This window comes from Lathyrus oleraceus, chromosome 7, assembly GCF_024323335.1.
Source record: "Lathyrus oleraceus cultivar Zhongwan6 chromosome 7, CAAS_Psat_ZW6_1.0, whole genome shotgun sequence".
Lineage (NCBI taxonomy): Eukaryota > Viridiplantae > Streptophyta > Magnoliopsida > Fabales > Fabaceae > Lathyrus > Lathyrus oleraceus.
Window position 1 is genome coordinate 204,081,058 of NC_066585.1, and position 25,136 is coordinate 204,106,193.

Consider the following 25,136-nt stretch of genomic DNA (forward strand, 5'->3'; position numbering starts at 1 on the left):
TGCTTTGGATCTTTATCCGTGTGGTACTTTTACCTCTTTTCCGCATTTTATCGCTTTCTTAGCTGGAAGACCTCGATAGGAGGCATTTGTTTTCTTTTGTTTATTTACTTCTGAGCCCCTTGTTGGCACATTTACTTTATACATGTTTGTTTTGTATGTGTTCGTATCCTTGCAGATAGCGTGGTTCCTTCGTCAAGGACTGCCTTTTTGCCCTTGAGCATCCCAAACCCTAAAACCCAAAGCAACACGTTAACTTCTTCTACTACAGGCGAGTAAGTCTCCAAAGGTCGAGCATCCGGTAGATTGCGTAGTGGCGTCGTTCGTCCAAAACCCAATCCATAACCCCATAGTTAGCCGAACTACGGCTTGCTCTGATTCTCATTCCAGATGAGATACGTAGGCATAAGACGCGATGTCTTAGCGAGCACACATCCCTCCAACCCATAGGTCAGCCGAGCTACGAAGACTCTGATTCTCATATTCAGATGAGATACGTATGCAGTGGATGCGACATCCGCGCGAGTCATTTTCATTTAACCCCCTTTTTTTAGTAAATAACATATTAGATAAACCCACACCCTTTAGACAAGAATTATAAAAGTGGATCCCGTAGAGTACTACGGATGCGTAGGGGTGCTAATACCTTCCCTTCGCATAACCGACTCCCGAACCCAAGATTTGGTTGCGAGACCCCGTCTTGTCCTTTCCTTTTTCAGGTTTACTTCCAGCATTTCCTTTCCCTCCTTTGGGATGAATAACGCACGGTGGCGACTCTTCTGTCATTTTCTTTCGCCGGTTGTTTTTTCGCGCACTGTATTTTTCAGGTTGCTACATCTGCAAAACACCATTTTTGGAAGACCCAACAACAGCAAAGTCAACGCGAAAGAATTATTCTTCCTCCACTGCATCTTTTCAGTCGACAAAAAGGTAAACGCCGCCTCTTTCTTACTTCACCATATTCGTACCCTTTGTGCTCGAGGTCGTCAACCTTTTGTGATTGGAGGATTAATAACCACCATCGCACTTGGCTTAAATCTAGGGGACCGACTTCAGAATTTGCAATCTCTGCCACCCCTATTTATGGATATAAGCTATTGTCGCTCCAGCCTCTTAATCAAAAATAGGGTAGGCGGGAAGTATTATCTTATGGTGAATAACCAAGAGGTCCCAAGCGTTGTTTTGCCTAACATTGCCCTCATCGATGTCGCCAACCCCAACCGATTCATCTACGATCTGAATGCTCCCGAACCTACCGAGCCTACACAAGCAAACCCGCCCCAGACGAGTTTGATGAAATGGAGCAAGGTGATCAAGGTCCTGAACAACATTCGGCCCCACATAATCCTTCCGATAATGTGGCTGGTCCATCCTCCCGATGTCATCGAAGAAGAAGGCCTGCAACAAATGATGACATCATGGATGCTATTGAACATCAAGCCCAACGACTTGATGCCATGCATGCGCAGAATAACAAAGTAATGCAACTGATATGCCAGATGCAACAACAACAAGAAGAGAGGAATGCAATAACCGACCAGCGGTTCACTGACTTGCTTAATAGGTTTGATGACTTGGAAGTACGTCAACAATCACCGGGTCCGAGAACAAGAGGACGCAGGCAGAATTGAGTTTGGGTTCCTTTTTTTTTCTTTTTCTTTCGTTTTTTTGAAACATTGGGGACAATGTTTCATTTAAGTGTAGGGGGGAAAACTTTGTTTCAGTTATATTTATTTTCCTTTCAATATTTCCCTTTCAAGTATGTTATTTCCCTTTCATATATATATAAAAAAAATATTTTAAGTCAAGTCCCTAGTGTGAATTTTTTTTATTATCTATTCCCCTCAATTTTCTTGAGCCATAACAAAATTCAACACACTCAATAAGTATAAAGGATGCTTATTTTATAAAACTTGAGTGAAATTAAGACAAAATTATTACCGCCCCAACGCTCTAAAAACCTCAACATGTTAGATCAGGATAAGTACCTATTATACCAATTCCTCGAACTTTTAGTTTTATAGTAACCTCGAGTAGTTTATACGAGAAGTCAGCACCATCTTAATAGCAAACTACGTGGAGAGCCGATGAATATAAGTGAATGATTCCCAAAACAACATATTAAAAACCAAGGAAATGCACTAATTAAGTTAGGTGATCCTTACCCGATCATTTAATCCAAAGGTTGCGGACCCTACAAAACATGGTATGAACGATCCATTATGAGTTGGTTCAGCGGTTTCTGGTGCTGAACTTGGTAGGGCGGACTACGGCCCGATCCCCTGCAATTTGCAATGGACCAAATAAGGAAGTTATCCAACTTATGTACCAGAACTTCTAGCTAAAAGGGGATCAGAATCGCTAACCGGTTACTCCACTATGTGCGCGAAAAGATAAAGGGCTTAATGTGATTTCGCTAGAATGAAAACGGGTGAAATAAGAGTAAAAGAACTAGGCTAGCTATAATAGCATGACTCGAACTGGTTTGCATAAGGTGGGGTTATCTAGTGTTGTTACAGTAATTTTTGATGTTAAGATTAAGCTAAGGTTATTTCTAAACGAGATTTACTTGCAACCTAGTACGAATTGATGTATGTTTGGAAATTTCATCTGGCTAATATTTTAAGTCGATTTCTACATTGTATCTTGCTTGAGGACAAGTAAAAGTCTAAGTGTGGGGGAGTTTGATGACATGAAACTATATCACATTTTTGGACTTGATTTAATTAAATTATAGTGTTATTTGATTCGATTTATTTTATATTATTCGATATTACTTGGTACTCTATTATTATTTATTTCAGGTAACATTATTTGAAGCATGTGTGAAAAGGAAAGAAAAGGGGTGCAAAAAGAGGATTCTGTAGGAAAGCATCTCACTAAAGCCCAGCCCACGCCAACTACAAGGAAAATGGTTGTGACGACCGCCACACTCACGTGACGAGCGTCACGCCCCTCTACTTAGTGTTACGACCGTAACACATGGTGTGACGGACGTCACACACCCCACTCCTATTTTTTTGGCATTGACGTGCGTAACAGAAGGCGGTTCTCTCCTATTTTTCCTCTTGACTCGTTGACGCTTTAGAAACCCTACTGAAGATACTTTTGAGGAAACGGTTACTTTATGGATGAATATAAGTAGACCTCAAAGGATCCAATTGAGAGATCTCTACACCGTGCAATATTTTTCCTGCTTTCTAATTTCCAGCATTCTATTTTCTTAGCATTTTATTTTCTTTTCTTTGCTAGCTTAATTTACTAAGCATTCAATTTATTTTATCACAATAGTTTCTACACCGGAAACTATTGTGTAATTTTCACTGGATCTAACCTTACGTCAGATCATAGTATTTTTATTTCCTTGTTTTTATTTACCTGTCTGATCAAGAATTGTGAAGAACAAATCCAACCGACTTGTGGTGGAGTGTTCGAGCATCGAAGCTAGGAACAAAACCAAGATTTCTTGTAATTTTCCAGGTTCATTAATTGATTGATTTATTGTTTTAATTTACATATGCTCTGTGCTGCTGTTTATTTATATTGTCTGTTTGATATGGCCGTATTTATGCATGATTATTGTTTAGGCATGTTTAGCATGTCCGGCTAATCAATTTAGATATCGGTATGTAAAGTAAGCGGAATAAAGGAATCAAAACTGAGTTGGTTTAAATTTATTTTAAAATACAGTCACTCTTTTTCTGGTCTCAATTTACAGAGTTAATACCAAAGTTTTTATACGAGAGTAAAAGACATAAAGAAGTTAAAATCAATAGAACGAAGGTTTGAGCTTTTAACTGGACAATGTAAATTGAACATTAACTTTAAATCAGGGCGAAAGCAATTTTTAAAGTTAATTAAATTCTAATCATTTTCAAAAATTATTTTTAAAGGTTAAATGTGAGGACGAGAGTTAAGCATTTAAGTTTAATCATATAGTCTAAGTCAACAGAGTGAGAGTTTGAGACGAGGGCGTTTAAACGGTTAGTATTTTCTTAAAAAGAGTTTCTATAGATTCTATTATTTTCAAAAAGTGATTTTAGATTTAATGAAATAGTGAGAGCGTACGTTAATATAAAGTCATAGTCTGATTCAACAGAGCGAGAGTTTGAGGAAAAGACTTTTAATTAATAGTGTCTACTGAAAAGACTTATTTTAAAACTAAGAAATAGACCAACGAAGATTTGATTCCCTAATTACGACGAACTACATACCGATATCCGTGTTATTTGATATTTAATCCAGATCCAAATTTAGTTTTACTTTTCCCCCTAATCATCAAAGTATCATCCGCCTTAGCTTTACGAAGTAACCCTAGAAAAACGGTATATCGATTCATTAAGTCCCTGTGGGATCGATATCTTTTAAAACTACGCGATTAGACTGTGCACTTGCAGTTAATACCCCAATAGACTCATAAAGTCGCGATCAGCATACCTATCCTAGACCAGTTTCCGTTCAGTGGCTTGGAGAGAGTTCCTTCTTCTCAAGAGATTGCTGATCTGTTACGTATAGATGAATCTACTATTGGTGCTCATATGACTACCAAAGGGGGAATTCAAGGTCTCCCGTCTGATTTCCTCATTGATCAAGCTACTATGTTTGGGAAGGCCATGAGTGAGGACACCTTTGAGGCCATATTTGTTTTTCTCATCTATGGGCTAGTGTTATTCCCCAACATCAACAAGTTTGTGGATGTGAACGCTATTAGGATTTTCTCTACTCTTAATCCCGTTCCTACTCTATTGGGTGACACTTATTTTTCTTTGCATATGAGGAATGCAAAGGGCGGTGGTACCATTGTGTGTTGTTTGCCTCTGTTGTACAAGTGGTTTATTTCGCACTTGCCGCAGACGGTCGCCTTCAAGGAGAACAAAGGATATCTACGGTGGTCCACGAGACTTATGTCTCTCACTAATGATGATATCTTTTGGTACAACCATGTATATGATGGTGTGCATATTATCGACTCTTGTGGTGAATTCTCCAATGTACCTCTTCTTGGTACATGCGGTGGAATTAACTACAACCTTATTTTGGCACGTCATCAGCTTGGGTTCCTCCTAAAGGATAAATCCAATAACATTCTGTTAGAGGGTGTGTTCTTTCAGGAGGGTAAAGATCCCCAAGGCTTGAAGGGCAGGATGGTCCGCGCTTGGCGCAAGATCCATAAGAAAGGAAGGAAGGAGCTAGGTCCGAAGAACTGTATCGCTTTGGAACCCTATACCTCTTGGGTTAGGAGGAGAGCTTCCGAGTACCTCGTGCCTTATGAGTATCCAAGACCCACACCTTTGGTTGTGGTTGGGCCTTCAACCTTCCCTAGCCAAGGAGTAGAGGAGTTGAGAGACGAAGACCGTTCGCGTGCTTGGATCCGTGAATGAGAGGAGTTGCTTCAGCAGATCAGAGAGAAGGATGCTTTGATAGAGTTCCTTGAGCACCGGGTTATTGATGATCCTGATGACGCATTGACTTCTCTACTTCCTCAGTCTTCCAAGTTTTGGAAGAGGAAGTATGATCGACTCGCCAAAGAGAAGGCAGATATGGAGGCAGCCTATGGGAGGGAGGTGAAGAGGCTTCGTGCAACTCATCTTCCGGTTTCGAGGGCTTTGGACGATTGCTTCTAGGGATCCATAGGATGTTCATTTTCCTTCTCTCTTGTATTGTATTTGGTTACCAAGACTGTACTTCTTTGGCGTAAAAACATTTCCAAATATTAATTGACGTGATATTTTCGTATGTGATAAACGTTTAATATTTCCAAAATTTGCAAATAAGACTCTAAAGTTCCTCTGATATAAAAATTAAATCATAAGCATTGCATGCATCATGTTTATCTATTCCTAGGGGTTTATATCTTCTTCTTGATTCTAGTCGGGGTTTTCTTACACTGTTTATCTAATGTGAGACTGGAATCAAGGGGTAGAATACCATTTGAAATTGATAAACATGTCATTGCATTTGCATATCCATTAGCATGTCTTGCATAACAGGTACCGCCGCAGTGTTCTCAGTTTGTTTGGTATTCCACTAGCAGGATAGCTGACTCAGGCATTCACCGATATGGTACCCGAAGGAATCAACAAAGAAGATGGGGATAGTGATTGCGGCATTGACAACTGGGTGTGTCCAAGGGTCCCGGGTGAAGTTCTCCGCAACTGGTCTTCTGAAGAGATTATGCAAGTCACTCTTCTTAAAGAGTAATTTTCTTTGTTTATTCATGCATATCCAAGTCTTACGTTTCGCCCAGGGCGTGATGACTCATTGTAGGGCTCATCTATGTGGATACCTGCATTTTTTATCATAAATAAAGGATGTCTTTTTGCATTCAAATATTTTGTTCACTGTCTTTCTATTTTTGCATTCAAATATTTAGTTTCCACTTCTTGTTCACACTCATAAGCACATACCATCACTCATGCAGATGCACGTCACCGGATCCTATTGATAACAGTTCTGTTATGGCTCGCTTCGACTTTGAAAATCCAATATTTCAAGCTGAAGAAGAGGGTGATGAAGACTGTGAACTCCCTGAAGAACTTGCCAGGTTATTAAAATAGGAGGAAAGGGTCATTCAACCGCATCAAGAGTCTATTGAAGTGATTAATCTTGGCACTGAGGACGTTAAGAAAGAAATCAAGATAGGGACTGCTTTGGAAGATAATGTGAAGAAGGGGCTGATTGAATTGCTGCAAGAGTATGTTGACATCTTCGCTTGGTCTTATCAGGACATGCCAGGGCTTGACACAAACATTGTGGTACACCGTTTGCCTCTCAAAGAGGATTGTCCTCCGGTCAAGCAGAAGCTTAGAAGAACAAGACCAGAGATGGTTGTCAAGATAAAGGAAGAAGTGCAAAAACAGTTGGACGCAGGGTTTCTAGCGGTTACAAATTATCCGCCATGGGTCACAAATATCGTTCCAGTACCTAAATAGGATGGAAAGGTACGGATGTGTGTTGACTACCGGGATCTGAATAGAGCTAGTCCTAAAGATGATTTCCCATTACCTCACATCGACGTTTTGGTGGATAACACGGCTCAGTTCTCGGTATTCTCCTTCATGGATGGCTTTTCTGGCTATAATCAAATTAAGATGGCACCAAAAGACATGGAGAAGACAACTTTCATAACCCCATGGGGCACTTTCTGCTACAAGGTGATGCCGTTTGGTCTGAAAAATGCTAGGGCAACATATCAACGAGCTATGGTAACTCTTTTCCATGATATGATTCATCATGAAATCGAGGTTAATGTTGATGATATGATTGCCAAATCTCAGACGGAAGAAGAACATCCGGTGAATTTGCAAAAACTGTTTGAGCGTTTGAGGAAATTCAAGTTGAGGCTTAATCCGAACAAGTGTACTTTCGGGGTGAGATCTGGAAAACTGCTGGGTTTTATTGTTAGTGAAAAAGGGATTGAGGTGGATCCGGCCAAAGTGAAAGCGATACAAGAAATGCCTGAGCCAAGAACAGAAAAATAAGTCTGTGGTTTCTTAGGAAGGTTGAACTACATTGCAAGGTTCATCTCTCACCTAACAGCCACGCGTGAGCCAATATTCAAATTGTTGAGAAAAGATCAGGCTATCAGGTGGAACGATGATTGCCAAAGGGCTTTCGAAAAAATAAAAGAGTATTTGCAGAATCCTCCTATCCTTATGCCTCCAGTCCCAGGGAGACCGCTGATTATGTATTTGACAGTACTCGATAATTCCATGGGTTGTGTTCTCGGTCAACACGACGAGACAGGTAGGAAACAGCATGCCATCTACTACCTGAGTAAAAAATTCACAAATTGCGAGTCGAGATACTCAATGCTTGAAAAGACATGTTGTGCACTTGCATGGGCTGCTAAGCGATTGAGATAATACATGCTGACTCACACAACCTTACTGATCTCCAAAATGGATCCAGTCAAGTATATACTTGAGAAGCCAGCTCTCATCGGAAGGGTTGCTCGTTGGAAAATGGTACTGACAGAGTACGACATCCAGTATACATCCCAGAAAGCCATCAAAGGGAGTATTCTGTCAGACTATCTTGCTCAGCAGCCGATTGATGATTATGAGCCGATGAAGTTTGATTTTCCGGATGAAAATATCATGTTCCTCAAGATGAAAGACTGTGAAGAGCCAGTTGTTGAGGAGGGACCTGATCCAGATGAAAAGTGGACTTTAATGTTTGATGGGGCCGTCAATGCCAAAGGAAGTGGAATTGGTGTTGTCATTACCACTCCGAAAGGTGCCCACATGCCTTTCATCGCTCGTCTGACTTTTGAGTGCACCAATAATGAAGCTGAGTATGAAGCCTGTATCTTGGGTATCGAGCAAGCCATTGATTTGAGAATCAAGACTTTGGACATCTTCGGAGATTCATCTCTAGTGATCAATCAAGTGAATGGTGATTGGAATACTCTCTAGCCTAATCTGGTCCCCTACATAGACTACACGAGAAGACTGTTGACTTTCTTCACAACAGTAAGGTTGTATCATATACCTCGTGATGAGAACCAAATGGCAGATGCTCTTGCTACTCTGTCCTCCATGATCAAGGTGATTCGGTGAACTATGCTCCCAGGATCGATGTTATGCGCCTTGATAGGGCCGCACATGTGTTTGCTGCTGAACTAGTAGTTGATGACAAGCCCTGGTACCACGACATCAAGTGCTTTCTGAAGAATCAAGAGTACCCTTCAGGGGAATCCAACAATGATAGAAAGACTTTGAGAAAATTGGCAGACAGTTTCTTCTTGAACAAAGACGATGTGCTGTATAAGAGGAACTTCGACATGGTTTTACTCAGATGCGTGGATAGACACGAAGCAGACATGTTAATGCAGGAAGTTCATGAAGGCTCCTTCGGTACTCATGCCGACGGACATGCAATGGCTAAGAAATTGTTGAGAGCGGGTTATTACTGGATGACCATGGAATCTGATTGTTTCAGATATGCTCGGAAGTGTCATAAATGCCAGATTTATGCTGATAAGGTGCATGTGCCGCCAAATCCTCTGAATGTGATGTCTTCCCCGTGGCCGTTTGCCATGTGGGGCATTGATATGATTGGAAAGATTGAGCCGACTGCTTCCAATTGGCATCGCTTCATCCTTGTTGCCATCGACTATTTCACCAAGTGGGTCGAAGCCGCATCATTTGCGAAGGTCACCAGACATGTGGTTGCCCGATTCATTAAGAAAGAAATCATTTATCGTTATGGGATTCCCGAAAGAATCATTACTGATAATGGTTCTAAGCTCAATAACAAAACGATGAAGGAGTTGTGCAAGAACTTCAACATTCAACATCATAATTCTTCCCCTTATCATCCCAAGATGAACGGTGCTGTTGAGGCAGCAAATAAGAACATAAAGAAGATTGTGCAAAAGATGGTCGTTACGTACAGAGATTGGCATGAGATGCTACCCTTTGCCTTGCATGGGTACCGTACTTCAGTGCGTACATCGACCGGGGCAACCCCTTATTCCCTTGTGTATGGTATGGAAGCAATCCTACCTGTTGAAGTGGAGATTCCTTCTCTAAGAGTCATGTTGGATGTCAAGTTAGACGAAGCTGAATGGATTCAGACAAGGTTCAATGAGTTGAGTCTTATCGAAGAGAAGCGAATGGCAGCCATTTGTCATGGGCAATTGTATCAGAGTCGGATGAAGAGAGCCTTTGATCAGAAAGTGCATCCGCGATGCTTCCAAGTCGGAGATTTGGTGTTGAAAAGGATCCTTCCTCCTCAGACAGATCACAGGGGCAAGTGGACTCCTAACTATGATGGACCGTATATTGTCACCAAGGTTTTTGATGGTGGAGCCTTAATGCTTGCAACTATGGATGGTGAAAACTTCACTTCCCCTGTGAACTCAGGCGCAGTTAAAAAATACTTCGCATAAAATAGACCCGCTGGACGATAAAAAGAATAGTCCAGGCAAAAAAATGGGCATCCCGACGAACCAAGAAAATGAAAAAGGTTCGGGAAAAAGTTAGGGATTAAAAAATGAAAAGATTGTACACCCGGTAAGTTGAAAACCTGAAAGGGCAACTTAGGCAAAAATGGGTATCCCGGTGGATTGAAAACCCGAAAGGGCGATCCAGGCAAAAGTTAGGGATTAAACGAATGGCTGCGTTCTGAGTAGTTCTGAATATCATCTCGTGTCGATAACCGGAAACTTCCGAAGGATAGGAAACAATCCAATCACCTTTTTCGGAAAGCTGATCATCTGGAGGATCTTGAAGACGAGTGAATCATAGCAGAATTAGAACCCGATAGAAATCCATTTCACATTGCCATTACATTAATTTCTGTTTTTGTCTGTTGTGCAATTACCTCTTTCCAGGGATTGCTTCCTGATGTAAATTCCTATTCAGAGGCCACTTAAGCAATAAAATCATGTTATTCAGTACATCTCTGTGTTCATTTTCATTTTACTGTTTTGTTTGCAAAAATGACGTCCGAATTTTTTTATAAACATTGCATCATGAAACATAAGAGCTTTACAGGTATGTGCTTAATAAACATTGAAAATTGTTGTAAATTTTAAGTGCTTTGGATCGTCTATTCAGAACAGGTACACTCGGGGCATTTCCTTAAGGTCCCCATCAAATGATCGCGGATGTTTTTCCTCAACAGTTGGAATTTGGTATCTTATCCCTGCAGAGCTGGTCCAAGCGTTGGATTCTTCAATCCTCAGCAGGCTCTCACTACTGTACTTCCCCAAGCATTTGTTTCAGATTATACATTCACTAGTAGAGTCGACAGTGTCTGAATGTATATCCCCAGCGGAGTTGACAGTGTCTGACTGTATATCCCCAGCGGAGTTGACAGTGCCAGACTGTATCTTCCCAGCAGAAGCGGCTGCTCCTCAGAGTTCGATGCCATATCGATGATCTCAACGCTAGACCCATGTTCTCTTTCCTTGAAGCAGAATCTCGGTACCGTATCGGTGTTTGCTTCCCCCTGCTGAGTCGTCTCTCTCGCAGATTATGGTTGCCAGAACCACTGTCGCTTTCCTCAGCAGCAAGTTTTCAGTGCCATTCTCTCCCCAGTCAGAGCCTCGATATTTTGTTATTTGCTAGAACACCGTGTGGCAGGTCATTTCCCCACAAAGTTCTTTGTGCTGTGCATCTCCAACAGCCTTGCCAGGGTCCAGAAGATGGTGATCATTTCCCCAGCATAATTCCTTGCCTCAACTTGGCGTTCTCTCTAATCAAGCATTTCGCATCCCTGCATGTAGAATCATATTGCATTGCATCCTCCTAATTTGCGTAGCATTTCCATTTTCATGGAGCATTACGCCATTAAAAAATTCAAACATACGCATGTAAAGCATAAGGCATTCTCGGTATCCCAAGTGATAAGCCAGAAGTTGTTTCCAGTACTCAGACTGAAGATTGTTCATAACTTATCTTTATTATTCCCAGCAGGGGTCGTTGGCCCACGCGCCGCCTCAATTATCATTTTCCTATTTTCTGCCGATGCTGACAGGCATGAAGAGTTTTCCGGTATTCAAACCGAAGTGGCATTCGGGCCAGTTTTCCGATGTCCAGATCGAAGAGGTTTCCGACATCCAGGTTGATGCAACTTGTGGCATTCAGGCCAGTTTCCGGTATTCAGACCGAAGTGGCATTCAGACCAGTTTTCCGATGTTCAGATCAAAGAGGTTTCCGACGTTCAGGTCGACGCAACTTGTGGCATTCAGGCCAGTTTTCCGGTATTCAGACCGAAGTGGCATTCATGCCAGTTTTCCGATGTTCAGATTGAAGAAGTTTCCGACGTTCAGGTCGACGCAACTTGTGGCATTCAGGCCAATTTTCCGGTATTCAGACCGAAGTGGCATTCAAGCCAATTTCCCGGTGTTTAGACCGATGTTTGATAATCTAGTATCTTCCGATGCTCAGATCGGAGTCATTTCCAGTATTTAGAATGATGAGCGGCATTCAGGCCGTGGTTATTTCTGTGTTACCATTTATTTTGGTATTCAGGCTAACATTCTTTTTTCGGTGTTCAAACCGACTCTCACCGTACCAGACGGGTTCTTTTTCAAGACCACCTCTTGGCCGATTCTGACAAGCATTGTTACTTCATTTTTTCACTTCAGTGTAAATTTTCGGGCTTTTATCGTATTCAATCACTTGATACCTCGAAAGTGCGAAAGCCGTTGCTATCTTCCTTTCGGGTTTCCAGTTGATTGAATAGGGGCAGCTGTAATACCCCAAAATTTACCCTTCATTTCTCCTGGAAGCATGTGATTATGTTTTACACTTCATTAGCATCATATTAGGTCATACTCATTGCATACTGCATTAGTGACATGGAGATCAGGTTTTGATCGATCACTCCTTAAAAGAAGGAGCCCACACAAAGCAAGATTGAGAATTGGACTTCATTTTCTAAGTATACAAGTCTCAAGGGTCTCAGGGGGGTCCAAGTATCTTATGATGGTCCTCAGTTCATTAGTGAAGGATTCAAAGCTATCAGAGTGTTCATCTAGATTTAATCAGAAATTAGGGTTTCATGACTACCTGCAACAGGCAATGTTTGGTTGGAAGTAGAGGAGCTCATCCATGTCATGGTTAGAGAGGCATCTTGGCCTAGGAAGATTCACAATTATCTCAGAAAGATCCATTGGCAATCAGTGCAATCAGTTCCTGATCATTTTGCCTTAAAACTAGGGTTTGGTATAAAATCAGTTTATTTCTGATTCTTTGGGTGAAACTCTTTTCCATGGCCCTCCATATGTCCGCAAGGGTCTACATACAAAAAAATCAGCTCTTTATTTGAGCTAGAAGTGCTTCAATTGATCAATGGAATCGGGAATCAGACAGTTTGGGAAAAGTCAACTGTGGGGCCAGAAAAGTCAACTCCTGACATTTTGAGAGTGGAATCTCAAAATCCATGCCTAGGGGATTCTACATGTGAAATTTGATCAAGTTTGGATCATGGATTCATCATTTAATCAGGAATTGGAAAAGTTACTTAATTTGGAAATGGTTGACTTTCCATTTAGGGCAAGTTTTCATGATCGTTGCACTCACTTTAAGCCCATTTTGCATCAAGATAAAAGCTCCATTTGAAAATTTCTCCAACATGAAAGTTGTTCCTCTTGTTCCAAGCTTTCTAAAGATATAAAGTTTGCTCCATTTGGATTAGAATTGAGAAAGTTATGCTTAGTCAAAGTGAGACATTTTTTAGGACACTTAGAAAAATTTCTAAGTCCAAAATCTTCAAAATTTGTCAAGACTTCTTGGCCAGTTTTCTTGCACTTCAGGGCATTATTTGAAAATACTTTCTCCACAACAATCGTACCTTGCCATATCCTCTTTCACATCCTTTTGGAATCATCTCATTTGGATACATGGTTTGAGAGATACATTCATTTAAAGTGGGTACCATGACTTGATTTTCTAGGCAGATTTTGGGCCAGACTGGCCCAATCAGATTTTCTAAGCATGCTGCACAAACCAGCCACGTTTTTTTTACCTCTTTTGGCCATGCATTGGACATCAATTCACTTAAGTTTGGCCCAAAATAACAACATCTTACACCTCACTTCACACTTTTATTCTTATGGATAAATCACTTATTAAAAAGCTCATGAGAACACCTAATCCACCCTATTTAAGAAGCTGAAACCCTAACCCTAGAGGAGCATTGGAATTTCGTGGCAAGGAGGCAAAGCTTCATCACATATCAGATTCTATTCCACTTCTATTTTCCATTAGGTAATCATCTCTTCCATGACCATGTTTTGATATATCTGCGCTTGCTTACCATGTTCATCACCATTAATCCTTCCATTTTCGTATTTCTTTTTCTTATTTAAAATATTTTCTTCGTCCATAAAATTACCCAAAAATATTTTTCACTTTTCTTAACGCTTTATTAAATTTTATATAATTTTTATTTTCGTATTTTTTTAATATTAATATTTTATTTTAATTATTTATTCTGAATGGTCCAATTTAACACACTTTTTTTTATTGATTTTATTTTTATGACTTAAAATTATTGTTACCATTTGATTTTTGAGATGAAGGTTGACCACTGTCTCATGGTCAACCTAACCTTTTCTTGAATTTTATTTCACATTTTCAGTTTATTGTGGATTTATTTTTGACCTAGTTTGGTTGGTTGACTTTTGGTTTGACCTCGGTTTTATTTTAATTAATTTATATACCAATTTCCATTATTTTTAAAATATTTTTGGGGGATGATGATGTCCTGACCCCATATTATTTATTTTAATTTTTCATAATTTTATTGATTAGTTTACTATTTATTCTTGATATATTTCTAACCTAGTCTCATTAATTGACTTTTGGTTTGACCTCGGTTTTATTTTAATTAATTTATGTGCCAATTTTCGTTATTTTTAAAATATTTTTGGGGGATTATGATGTCCTGACCCGACCTTATTTAGTTTAATTTTTCATAATTTTCTTGATTAATTTACTATTTATTCTTGATTTATTTCTAACCTAGTCTTATTAACTGACTTTTGGTTTGACCTATATTTTATTCTAATTAATTCACGTGCCAATTTTCATTATTTTTAAAATCTTTTTGGGGGATGATGATGTCATGACCCCACCTTATTTATTTTAATTTTTCATAATTTTCTTGATTAATTTGCTATTTATTTGTTATTTTTTAAGTTGACTTGAATTTTCAGTTGACTTCTTCTTTATGATCGATGTTTGACTTAGGGATTGCTTATGGCAATTGAAGAGATCTTTTGATCCTCCCTCGTTCATCTCATATGCCATGTATTAAAGGAATTTTACCTTGATTTTATTTGGTCCTTACCTCATTTCCTGATTAAGTTATTCAGTGGACCCTTCGTGTGCATATTTTCATCTGTTTGATTCATCTGTTATCTTTTATACTTGTTTCTCTCATTCATGCTTTCTATTGCTTGATTATTTAACATGTTCATACTCCCATGCATTGTTTAAATGCTCCATTTTTTGATTCTTTGGTTTGATTATATATTGTTTATTTATCCGATCTGATTGATAATTGTTGCCTACTTGTATGATGTATGAGGCATATATTCTTATTGTTTGTTTGCCATGAACAATCCCCATTCATAACAAATGTACCCCTCTCCCATAAAGTGTATAATATTTATTTCTTTATTTCTTTAGTCACCTGTTAATACAAGAATTAAAACGAACATCTGATAACCATTTCAAAATAAGATCAAAAGCTCGATCCAACGTCGAGTAATCATTTTCAAAACTTAACAGAACCAGCACGCATTCATCCATCCTCTTGTAAGTCGATTGCCTCAAGCCTCGCCATCTAACTGTAAGTCGATTGCCTCCGGCATCGCCATCTACCCTTATCCGTAACTCTTTTCCGCGCTCCATCTGTCGACTCTTGTTCCGTTTAGGTAACACCCATTAGGTAGAACCCTTTGTATGATAACATAGGTAGAATTCCTTTATTCTTTGCATGCTAACATTAGGTAGATGTTCCCCTTTGTAAATCCTAACACATAGGTCCATATTGCATGACAACTCTAGAGTAGAGCTTCCCCACTTTTAGACCTTCCATGCGTCTCCGATCTTGTGGCATGTCAGTCCGTTCTGTTGCAAAGAGGTAACTGCCTAAGACTCGATTCAGCGAGCTGCGACACCTACTGCTAGGACGTTGAACACACTGCCCACCCTCCTTTGACACAGCTGGTGTCCTCTTTTGTAAGTCCCTGCTCAGATGGCAATCCTTAACCCCTAGTTAGCCGAACTACGTTTTGCTCTGATTCTCATTCCAGATGAGATACGTAGGCCTAAGATGCGACGTCTTACCGAGCACACTCCTCTTTAACCCATAGGTAGCCGAGCTACGAAGACTCTGATTCTCATACTCATATGAGATACGTAGGCAGTGGATGCGACATCCTTGCGAGTCATTTTCTTTTAACCTTCCTTTTAGTAAATAGTACTTTAGATATACCTACACCCTTTAGACTAGAACAACACTTATGAAAAGGGCTCCCTAGAAGTACCTAGGATGTTTTGGGTGCTTAAAACCTTCCCATTGCATAACCAACCCCCTTACCCAGATCTCTGACATTTTTACTAGTTTTTGATTCGATAAAACTTTTAGGTTTTTGTTCGCTTTCTAACCATTCCTTTGGATAAATAGAAGTGCGGTGGCGACTCGACTTGTATGGTTTACCTTGGATTTAGTCAATATCTCTAATGGTAACGAATACCCCACTATAGCTACTATAGCTAGTAATTATGTTTGCTTCTGCTGTTGCTTAACCTGCTGTTATGTTGTTTCACTGCTGATGTGTTTTTTTTCTTGTGAACAAATGGACTGATATATGTTTTAGCCAAAATTTGCCAAAGGGGGAGTTTGTTGGTTCTAGGTGTTGGCAGCAATTTTGGTAAAACCAAGAGTGTTCACAAGTTGTCACATGTGATGTCTTAACATAAGACATCTTGTACCTGTTGGATGTTTAAAATATAATTATGCAGGATTGTTTCAGGATGTCATACCCGATGTCATAACATCTGATATCATGTACCTGCTGGATATTTAAAATGGAATTATGTAGAATTGTTCCAGGATGTCAGACCCGATGTCATGACATCTGTATACAGAACATTCAGTCTGAATGTTATGTATTATGTGATTGCGTTTTTAATTCAAATCTATGTATGATTGAAGATCTGATTTACACGCACATTCAATCATTAATTACAACGAGATTTACTTATTTTCCAAAGAGATCTAATCAGCTGTCATGAGAAGATTTGAATGGAAAGTAGTTTTAGGGTTTTATGATGTCCAGGCCCAGCCAAATGCTTCTATAAAAAGGACATGGAAAACCTGATTTGTAACATAAGAAATACAGAGCGAAATATTGAGAGAGAATAAGGGTTTAAGTCTTGTGTGGTCGTGTGACTTGTAAGCCATTCAATTCATCCATAGATGATTGAATTGGTCTGATTTTTGAGTTGTAATTTGTCACTTTAAGCTTTTAAGCATGAGTGTGTGTCTACTTGATTGAAGCTGCTAAGTAAGATCAAGTGTGTGTCTTTGAAGAGTGTCTTCTTTTCATTATAATTCTTGTTTAAAATCACGGGTGTGATTGAGGGGGAGTGAGTGGGATCTCATATCTAAGAGTTCTTAGGTAGAAGTCACACGGGTAGAGATTAGGTGAAAAAGATTGTAACTTGTGTTGTTTACTGAGAGTCTTTGAACTGATTCTATTTTAGTGGATTTCCTTCCTGGCTTGGTAGCCCCCATACGTAGGTGAGTTGCACCGAACTGGGTTAACAATTGCTCGTGTTTCTTGCATTACTGTTCATTATCTTTTATCCTGTTTGTATTATTCAGATATTAGTGTCGTGACATTACCTTCGATATCTCATATCTGATACCAGAATTTCAGAAATAAAATGAAAATCAATTAAATCAAAAAAAGGTGGACCACTTGATCTCCCTCATTAATTGAGGTGGCAGATCAAGTGGTGGAAAACACACGTTCCATGATACGCTTGAGTCAGCGCGCCACACGTCTGGTATTCAAAAGCAACGTTCAAGATTAAAACGATTTGAATTGATCCAATGGCTTAGAACTCATCCAACGCATCGCCGGAGCAAAGTGGCGGTCATCTTCTCCGATGACCCTGGCCGGACTGGTTCTCTCATCACCATCACATAAATGAAAAAGGAGGACATGATCTTAAAGAAAAAATGGCGTAGATCACGAATATCATCTCAATTTAACGTAACTCCAAGTATATTAAGAGATACATGAAGTTGAATTTTAAGGTGTATGAACTGAGTTGCTTTGATTTGACCTCAAAGCAACTCAATCTTCTTGCCTACATTGATAGGATTCAGACAACCAAAGTTCCAAGAGAATTGAGGGAGAATCGAAGAAAGGAAAAATCTGGAAAAATATCTTCAATGTTGTGCTGAACTGGATCTCTTTTGCTTCAATTCATGCTTGATCTTGCTTATGGAGCTTGCAGAAGTAGATTAGGAATGATACAAGGCTTTGGATCCTGGAGTTCTTGAATCTCCAAACAGTGAGATTCAAACTCAAATTTCAAGTGAAATTTATCATATTTTCCTTTGAATTGTGAGGGTTTCAATGGTTGGAGGCAAAGCTGGTGCACAAGGTCCTTCTAACTGATGCAATGGACCTCTATTTATAGACAAATGTAAGTGATATTTGCAAACTTGAAAATGCTTCCAAAATTGGCAATATGAAGTGCACGCTTGCATGGCCATGTACAGGCCCATAAAGCAACTCAATTAGGTCCAAATGCAAGTGAAATTAAGTCTGAATGATAATTGTGATGCAAGGCAAAGATGTTCTGATGTTTGAAGCATGATTCTTGCCAACTGATACAGCCCTGTTCAAGCCATGCGCATACCCCTCAAACTTTGTCCAAAATGAATGAATTTGGACTCTTTGGAAAGGTTAGATCAAGAGGAACAACTCTTATGTTTAACACTTTTCCATTTGGAACTTATATCATGGTGAATTTTGAGGTGGAAGTTTGGAAACTTCAACATGTCAAAATATTTTCTAAGTGTCAAGCCATATGTTCAATTATTCCACCTTGGCTAACTTTTTATGTGAGCTTCAAATGAGAAAGGTGTCTTCAACAAAGTTGTATCTATTTCAAAAAACTTTAAAATGGTCATCAATTGGACATCATTTGGATTTGGGATGAATGAGTTATGCATTTTTGAAGTTGAGGAAAATCACTTGTTCAATGGTATTGGTCCAAAATGACCTATAACATATCCTTATATCACATGCTCATAAAAGTTGAATTAGATATTCCTCAAAACATAAAAGTTGAATTAGACACCTTGAATTTAATTGTGCAACTTGGAAATATTTCATCTCATAAAAATTGAGCAAGTTATGGCCTTGGGAAGTTGACTTTCAAATTATGGTTTAGACAAAATGACCTATAATCTTTCAACATAAAAAATGACTTTCCAAGCAAAACTAGCTCTAGTACTTAACATGAAAGTTGTTTGGAATGTCATTTAAAGTAACTTTTCTCTTGGAATCATTTTCATATGATGAAAATTGTAGGAGATAGGGTCTAGGGGAACCCAATTTTGATCAGATGAATTCCTCTGGTCAACCACCATCAACCACCTTGCTAACTTGCACTTCTCTTGACTTTTTAGATTCATGGGAGATAATATATGCACAAGATGATGGAATTTAAAGTGTACCTTGAAGTATTTGATCAATGGGTGAAGAAGCTTGTTGAAGAAGTTACTCAAGATACCTAGATGAACTAGGGTTTCCAAGGCAAACCAACTCCAAACTCTTGAAGAATTCTTGATCAAAATAACATGTAGAGATCATTGGGACTCATATATGATGCCTAGAAACATTGTGGATCATTTCTTGGTTGAGCTCTTAGCAATGAGGGTCTTAAGCCCTAGATGTGAACTTGATAGATCAAAGGTGACCATGTGCCCTACCTACAAAAGAGTTAGACATATTTTTGGTATTTTGGTTAATAAATGATAAAAATACAAAGTATTATACAATCACATGGTGCTTGGTGATCTCTCCCAAAACAAACCCAATGAAAGAGGGGTAAAGAGGATGTCAATGTATGATCCCAATGCTAATGCATATGATGAGATGACATGAGGGATCTTAGGGTCAAAATTGGGGTCTTACAGTTGCCCCTATTTAAGGACATTCTAACTGAGGAGGTGAAGGTTAAAATCTTCGTATAGACTCAGTAGAATGGGCTTAAATAGTAACCTATAGAAACAAATTTTGGTCCCAAAGAGACCTCATGATGCATATGATATGAATGTTAAAATAAATCTTTGTGGGGGAAATGTTGCCGCAAAGGAAAAGAATCCGGAGAGACTGAAAGTCCACAGGAGTATAATGCCTTTCCCTAAGGAAAGCTCACTGGGGAGACAGAGACTCTGGGGGAAAAGAGTTGTGCGTAGGTCAGGCTACGACTTAAAACAACTGGGGGACTAGAGGAATTCCATGGAAATACTCAGCCAGGGAAACAAATGACGTATGCATGGGAAACAGGTAGATCAGCATAAAACTGAAATACTCGACTCATGCAGGAAAAGCGATTTCACTAAGTAAATACGCACTCAACTCAACTGGGGAAGAAATAAACTTCAAGACAGGAGGAGCAGAAATTTATTATCCACTACCGGTTACTGGGTACGGGGATAATAAAAATCTGATAGAGAGGACATCCGTCACTAGTTAGGGTAAACATATGAAGGATGACTCACTGAGGGCCGCCAGGAGACATGTTCATTACCGGTTACCGAGTAAGAATAGACTTGCTAGGAAAAAGCCGAAAATAGGATTTACAACTACCGGTTACTGGGAAGAAGACCACAAAGGAGAGAATATCCGTCACTGGTTAAAGTGAACATATCAAGGATAGACTCAAAAGAAAGAAAATCTGTCACCGGTTAGGATGAACATATCAAGGATAGACTTTCCTGGGGATGTTAAGGAGGATACCCATCATCGGTTAAGATGAACATATCAAGAATAAACCACCTGAACAAAAAGTAGGAATTATATCTATCAAATGCTGGATAGAATACCATCAAAGAGAAATATTCATCACCGGTTAAGATGAACATATCAAGGATAGACTTCGAGGGGAAGAATATGGATTACATCTATCGGTTGCTGGATAGAATACCACAAAGAGGATATCCGTCACCGATTAAAGTGAACATATCAAGGATAAACTCTACAAAGGAAAAAAACGTAGGATTTATAACTACCGGTTACTGGGCAGAAGACCGCAAAGGAGAAGGAAACCCGTCATCGGTTAGTATGAACATATCAAGGGTTAACTCTCTGGGAAACAAAGTAGGGATTATAACTACCTTTTTATTGGGTAGAATACCAAAGGTGAGAATATTCGTCATCGGTCAGGATGAACATATCAAGGATAAAGTCAAAGCAGGGGGAAAACATATCCGTCATCGGTTAAGATCAACATATCGAGGATATATTTCCTGGGGAAACGTGAAAACGAATTCGTTGGGGAGAAACAAGGTTACTTTTGTCGGGTATTGGGCAAGAAGTAAAAAACTGCAAACTAAGAAGAATATTACCAGTTACTGGGTAATAGACTCTTAGGGGACCAAAACATCTATCTAGGTAAGATCTAGAAAGAAACGGTCAATCAAGACTCAACCCAATGAGGGTATAACTCAAGGGGAGTGGTTCCATCCAGATAATCCACTGGGGAGGAAACTGAAACAATCATCATCCACAAGGTAATAACTCAGTGGGGGAAAGGAGAAAGGTTAAAGTCTTTCTGCTTAAGGGGCTGACACTCTACTATTGAAGGAGGACAAACACCAAACTTGTATGGGGATAAAGTACCACCATAACAGAGAATAAGAATTACAGGAATGAGTCAACAGATGCAATGATGCAATAATGAAATTATAATTGTATATGTATATGTATATGTGTATATGATGATTATGCTGACAAAACAGTCACGAAGGATACAAAATGTCACAAATTTGAAACATCGATACAATTCTCGGCCAATCCACAAAAGAGGGAAACAACTGTTGGAGAAAAGAGAGATCAACATCCCAAAAGCTCAAACTTAGTCGATGAAGGAGAAGATCTGCTGAGGAAAACTGTTATCAACTCTACGGGGAATTTTAGGTCAACACCATATCAAATGGGAGACAACCACACAGGGGATAACCATAAATAACTGCTCAGAAACCAGGAGGAAACTCTGATTGGGAGTGGATCTGATGGCGACTAGTGAGGAAACCAAAGGTCTGCCGGAACCATGCAAACTGCTGCAACGAAATGTTCAAACTCTGTTGGAGATCAAATATGAATTTGGCTGGGGAATAATCAACCAACTCAGTTGAGGATGACAAAGAAATATAACCATCTAGAGAAATCCACAAACACCGAGTGCTGAACAATGCTGTCGGGGATGAAAAAGAAATCGCGCCCTCTGCTTGGGGAGAACCAATAATGCTCCACATTTAGGACTTACCATTTTCGAACCATTGTTGATACTCCTTTTAAATGAAATTGGTTGCTTAAAATTAATGCTTTTATATGTTTAACAAAACATGATTTTGATTAAAAAAATTAATTTTCGAAAATGATCACAATAAACTTTAAAACTATTTGGATGAAAATAAATAAGAGTGGAAACAATTTGGATAAAAGCTCAACTTTATATAATGGAATGGTAGTCTGTAAATGACAAGACTCCATAGATCTTTACAAAGTTGAAAATGGTATTTTACATGGAAAAGGGTTACATTGAATACAATGATCTCTAATCCTTCTACCAACTCTTGATATCCACTGTGCTCTTGGCTGCTACTAGGGACGATGAATCAAGATCGACCGTTGTGCTCAAGAACGTCTTCAAGTCTGAAGATCAGTAGGATGCAGTTACTTGCCATAATCCATAAGTTTTGCATAAATTTCCCCAAGGTGGGGTACTCAATTTATCGGGATAATTCTTTCTATTTTATGTCTCTAACTTTTTCCTAGATCGCTCTTTCGGGTTTTCAATCCACCGATACGCTCATTTTTGCATAAGCCGCCCTTTTGGGTTTTCAACTTAGCGAGCTGTTTTTTTTCTTTTTTAGGCGAAGTATTTCTTGACTACATCTACGTTCACAAGACGAGTGAACTCTTCACCATCCATAGTTGTAAGGATCAAAGCACCGCCTGAAAAGGCTCTCTTAACAACATATGAACCTTCATAATTAGGAGTCCATTTTCCCCTAGAATATGGTTTGAAAGATAAAATCTTCTTGAGCAGAAGGTCACCTTCTATGAAAACACGAGGCCTGACCTTCTTATCAAATGCTTTCTTCATTCTCTGCTGATATAACTGACCATGACATATGGCAGTTAACCTCTTCTCTTTAATCAAATTCAGCTGATCATACCTGGTCTGACACCATTCAGCCTCAGTCAGCTTGGCTTCCATGAGCACACGCAATGAAGGGATCTTAACCTCTATTGGGAGCACAACTTCCATACCATATGCAAGAGAGAAAGGGGTTGCCCCTATTGAAGTGCGGATGGGTGTACGATACCCGTGCAAAGCAAATGGGAGCATCACATGCCAATCCTTATATGTTACAACCATCTTCTGAATAATCTTCTTGATGTTATTATTTGCAACTTCAACAACCCCATTCATATTAGGTCTATAGGGAGAAGAATTATGATGTGCTATCTTGAAGTCTTTGCAAAGAGCTTCCACCATATTATTATTCAAGTTCGATCCATTATTAGTAATGATCTTACTTGGCACACCATAACGACATATAATATGATTCTTGATAAACCTCACATTAACTTGCTTGGTTACATTTGCATACGACGCTGCTTCAACCTATTTTGTGAAGTAGTCAATTGCCACCAAAATGAAACGATGTCCGTTCGAGGCTTTAGGCTCAATCATGCCAATCATATCAATTCCCCACATGGAGAAAGGCCATGGAGAGGAAATGATGTTCAATAGTGTCGGAGGAATATGAATCCTATCTGCATATATTTGACACTTGTGGCACTTCTTCACAAACTTGCAACAGTCAGATTCCATTGTCAGCCAATAGTAACCTGCTCGCAACATCTTCTTTGCCATTGCATGTCCATTGGAATGAGTATCAAAGGAACCTTCATGGACTTCAGTCATCAATAGGTATGCTTTGTGTCTATCAACGCATCTGAGCAAACCATATCGAAGTTTCTCTTATATAACACATCACCATTCAGGTAGAAATTGCCGACTAATCTTCTCAAAGTCTTCTTATCTTTCAAAGATGCCCCAGACGGGTAAATCTGACTTTAGAGGAAACACTTGATGTCGTAATACCACAACTTCTCATCCTTGACTCCTTCAACAACAAACACATGAGCTGGCCTATCAAGACACATCACAGTTAAATTAGGAACTTCATTCCAATACTTCACTATGATCATTGAAGCAAATGTTGCAAGAGCATCTGCCATCCGATTTTCATCTCGAGGGATATGATGAAATTCAACATTTGTAAAGAAAGTTGAAATCCTCCTCGCATAGTCTCTATATGGTATCAAACCGGGTTGATTCGTCTCCCATTCACCTTTGATTTGATTCACAACCAAAGCTGAATCTCCATAGACGTCTAAATACTTGATTCTGAGATCAATGGCCTCTTCAAGCCCCATAATGCAAGCTTCATATTCTGCCATATTGTTTGTACACTTGAAAGTCAATCTAGCTTTAAATGGAAAATGCGTGCCTTGAGGAGTAATAATCACTGCCTCGATGCCATTACCATACTGATTAACAGCTCCATCAAATACCATGCCCGAACGTGAACCAGGTTCTGGACCTTCTTCAAGCAATGGTTCATCACAATCTTTCATTTTCAAGTATAAGATATCTTCACCAGGAAAGTCATATTGCACTGACTGGTAATCTTCAATCGGTTGGTGAGCTAAATGGTTAGCCAAGATACTACCTTTGATCGCTTTTTGAGATCGGTGTTCAATATCATACTCTGATAACAACATCTGCCAACAGGCAATCCTCCCAGTTAAAGCAGGCTTCTCAACTATATACTTGATTGGATCCATTTTGGATATCAACTAAGTGGTATGATTCAACATATACTGACGCAGACGCTTAGCAGCCCAAGCCAATGCGCAACAAGTCTTCTCTAGCCTAGAATACTGAGTCTCACAGTCGGTGAACTTCTTACTGAGGTAGTAAATTGCAAATTCTTTCTTTCCAGTCTCATCTTGCTGACCTAGAACACAACCCATACTCTCTTCAAGCACAATCAAATACATTATCAACGGTCTTCCTTCAACAGGTGGAGACAGAATCAGAGGTTCAAGCAAATATTCTTTGATACTGTCAAAAGCTTTCTTGAATATAGGCGCACATGTGGCAGTCATGTGTGAAATGAATCTTGAGATATAATTTAAGGGGCCGAGAAAACCTCTGACTTACTTCTCAGTTTTGGGCGCAGGCATCTCTTGTATTGCTTTGACCTTGGCAGGATCAACCTCAATACCCTTCTCGCTGACAATAAAGCCAACAACTTACCAGAACAAACACCAAAAGTACACT